Source organism: Bos taurus, chromosome 6, assembly GCF_002263795.3.
Source record: "Bos taurus isolate L1 Dominette 01449 registration number 42190680 breed Hereford chromosome 6, ARS-UCD2.0, whole genome shotgun sequence".
NCBI lineage: Eukaryota > Metazoa > Chordata > Mammalia > Artiodactyla > Bovidae > Bos > Bos taurus.
The window spans coordinates 110,865,367-110,869,309 of NC_037333.1; the positions used below are offsets into that span (position 1 = coordinate 110,865,367).

At 41.5% G+C, this 3,943-nt stretch overlaps 1 non-coding gene across 1 annotated transcript; it reads right to left on the minus strand.

The window, feature by feature from the left end:
- Positions 1 to 1,798: 1,798 nt before the first annotated feature.
- Positions 1,799 to 1,905, minus strand: LOC112447209 (U6 spliceosomal RNA). Its single transcript, XR_003035311.1, has one exon. It is a non-coding gene; the product is annotated as a U6 spliceosomal RNA (small nuclear RNA).
- Between the last annotated feature and the right edge of the window lie 2,038 nt (positions 1,906 to 3,943).

The window sequence follows — 3,943 nt, forward strand, 5'->3', positions numbered from 1 at the left end:
ATTGTATTGGTTTTGCCATACATCGACATGAATCCACCACAGGTATACACATGTTCCCCATCCTGAACCCCCCTCCCACCTCCCTCTCCCCTGGGTCGTACCATCCCTCTGAGTCGTCCTAGTGCACCAGCCCCAAGCATCCTGTATCCTGCATCGAACCTGGCCTGACGATTCGTTTCTTATATAATATTATACATTTCTATGCCATTCTCCCAAATCATCCCACCTTCTCCCTCTCCCACAGAGTCCAAAAGACTGTTCTATACATCTGTGTCTCTTTTCCTGTCTCGCATACAGGGTTATCGTTACCATCTTTCTAAAATGAGTCAGTTCTTTGCATCAGGTAACCAAAGTATTGGAGTTTCAGCTTCAGCATCAGTCCTTCCAATGAACACCCAGGACTGATCTCCTTTAGGATGAACTGGTTGGATCTCCTTGCAGTCCAAGGGACTCTCAAGAGTCTTCTCCAGCACCACAGTTCAAAAGCATCCATTCTTCTGCACTCAGGTTGCTTTATAGTCCCACTCTCACATCCATACATGACCACTGGGAAAACCATGGCTTTGACTCGATGGACCCTTGTTGGCAAAGTAATGTCTCTGCTTTTTAATATGCTGCCTAAGTTGGTCATAGCTTTTCTTCCAAGAAGCAAGCATCTTATAATTTCATGGCTGCAATCACCATTTGCAGTGATTTTGGAGCCCCCAAAAATAAAGTCTGTCACTGTTTCCACTGTTTCCCCATCTATTTCCCATGAAGTGATGGGACCAGATGTCATGATATTAATTTTCCGTATGTTGAGTTTTAGGCCAACTTTTTCACTCTCCTCTTTCACTTTCATCAAGAGACTCTTTAGTTCTTCTTTGCTTTCTGCCATAAGTGTGGTGTTATCTGATGTCTGAGGTTATTTATATTTCTCACGGCAATCTTGATACCAGCCTGTGCTTCATCCAGCCTGGTATTTCCCATGATGTACTCTCAGTTCAGTTCAGTTCAGTTCAGTCGCTCAGTTGTGTCCAACTCTTTGTGACCCCATGAATCACAGCACGCCAGTCTCCCTGTCCATCACCAACTCCCGGAGTTCACCCAAACCCACATCCATCAAGTCAGTGATACCATCCAGCCATCTCATCCTCTGTTGCCCCCTATCCCTCCCAACATCAGAGTCTTTTCCAATGAGTCAACTTTTAGCATGAGGTGGCCAAAATACTGGAGTTTCAGCTTTAGCATCATTCCTTCCAAAGAACACCCAGGACTGATCTCCTTTAGAATGGACTCGTTGGATCTCCTTGCAGTCCATGGGACTCTCAAGAGTCTTCTCCAACACCACAGTTCAAAAGCATCAATTCTTCGGCACTCAGCTTTCTTCACAGTCCAACTCTCACATCCATACAAGACCACTGGAAAAACCATAGCCTTGACTAGACGAACCTTTGTTGGCAAAGTAATGTCTCTGCTTTTGAATATGCTATCTAGGTTGGTCATAACTTTCCTTCCAAGGAGTAAGCGTCTTTTAATTTCATGGCTGCAGTCACCATCTGCCGTGATTTTAGAGCCCAGAAAAATAAAGTCTGACACTGTTTCCACTGTTTCCCCATCTATTTGCCATGAGGTGATGGGACCAGATGCCATGATCTTTGTTTTCTGAATGTTGAGCTTTAAGCTAACTTTTTCACTCTTCTCTTTCACTTTCATCAAGAGGCTTTTTAGTTCCTCTTCACTTTCTGCCATAAGGGTGGTGTCATCTGTATATCTGAGGTTATTGATATTTCTCCCTGCAATCTTTTTTTTTTTTTTTTTAAATATGGAACGCTTCACGAATTTGCGTGTCATCCTTGCGCAGGGGCCATGCTTATCTTCTCTGTATCGTTCCAATTTTAGTATATGTGCTGCCGAAGCGAGCACTCTCCCTGCAGTCTTGATTCCAGCTTGTGCTTCTTCCAGCTCAGCATTTCTCATGATGTACTCTGCATATAAGTTAAATAAGCAGGGTGACAATATACAGCCTTGACGTACTCCTTTCCCTATTTGGAACCAGTCTGTTGTTCCATGTCCAGTTCTAATTGTTGCTTCCTGACCTGCTTTATTGATATACTCTACATATAAGTTAAATAAGCAGGGTGACAATATACAGCCTTGATGTCCTCCTTTCCCGATTTGGAACCAGTCTGTTGTTCCCTGTCCAGTTGTAACTGTTGCTTCTTGGCCTACATACAGATTTCTCAGGAGTCAGGTCAGGTGGTCTGGTATTCCCATCTCTTGAAGGATTTTCCACAGTTTATTGTGATCCACACAGTCAAAGGCTTTGGCATAGTCAATAAAGCAGAACTAGATGTTTTTGTGGAACCCTCTTGCTTTTTTGATGATTCAGTGGATGTTGGCAATTTGATCTCTGGTTCCTCTGCCTTTTCTTTTCTTTTTTCCTTTATTTTTTTTTAACTTTACAATATTGTATTGGTTTTGCCATATATCAACATGAATCCGCCACAGCCTTTTCTAAAACCAGCTTGAACATCTGGAAGTTCAGGGTTTATGTACTATTGAAGCCTGGCTTGGAGAGTTTTGAGCATTACTTTGCTAGCATGTGAGATGAGTGCAATTGTGCAGTAGTTTGAATATTCTTTGGCATTGCCTTTGGGATTGGAATGAAAACTGACCTTTTCCAGTCCTGTGACCACTGCTGAGTTTTCCAAATTTGCTGGCATATTGAGTGTAGCACTTTCACAGCATCATCTTTTAGGATTTGAAATAGCTCAGCTGGAGTTCCATCACCTCCACTAGCTTTGTTCGTAGTGATGCTTTCTAAGGCCCACTTGACTTCACATTCCAGGATGTCTGGCTCTAGGTGAATGATCACACCATTGTGGTTATCTGGATCATAAAGATCTTTTTTTGTATAATTCTTCTATGTATTCTTGGCACCTCTTCTTAATATTGTCTGCTTCTGTTAGGTCCATACCATTTCTGTCCTTTATTGTGCCCATCTTTGCATGAAATATTCCCTTGGTATCTCTAATTTTCTTGAAGAGATCTCTAGTCTTTCCCATTCTATTGTTTTCCTCTATCTCTTTGCATTGATCACTGAGGAAGGCTTTCTTCTCTCTCCTTGGTATTCTTTGGAACTCTGCATTCAAATGCGTATATCTTTCTTTATCTTCCTTGCCTTTAGCTTCTCTTCTTTTCTCAGCTATTTGTAAGGCCTCCCCAGACAACCATTTTGCCTTTTTGCATTTCTTTTTCTTGGGGATGGTCTTGATCACTGCCTCCTGTACAATGTCAGGAACCTCCGTCCAATGTTCTTCAGGCACTCTGTCTATCAGCTCTAATCCCTTGAATCTATTTCTCACTTCCATTGTATAGTCATAAGGGATTTGATTTAGGTCATACCCGAATGATCTAGTGGTTTTCCCTACTTTCTTCAAGTCTGAATTTTGGAATAAGGAGTTCATGATCTGAGCCACAGTCGGCTCCCAGTCTTGTTTTTGATGACTTTATAGAGCTTCTCAATCTTTGGCTGCAAAGAATACAATCAATCTGATTTTGGTGTTGACCATCTGGTGATGTCCATGTGCAGAGTCTTCTCCTGTGTTGTTGGAAGAGGCTGTTTGCTATGACCAGTGCGTTCTCTTGGCAAAACTCTGTTAGTCTTTGCCCTGATTCAATTTGTACTCCAAAGCCAAATTTGCCTGCTACTCCAGACATATTTTCATGTTTTTCTTTGGCAAATAGCTAGTAGTAGAATATCTTCCTTGGTGAGGTGTCTGCTCATATTTTAAAAGCAGATGCCATTTAAAAATTTGGGTGGTTTTTCTTATTTTTGAGTTGTTAAATTCTTTCTATTTTCTAGATGTAAGCATTAAAGCAGTAGTCAGCATTTACATTTTTGCGTCTCATGAATATTATTCATAGGTGAGCTTAGAGTATTCTGTGATTATGTTTTTTT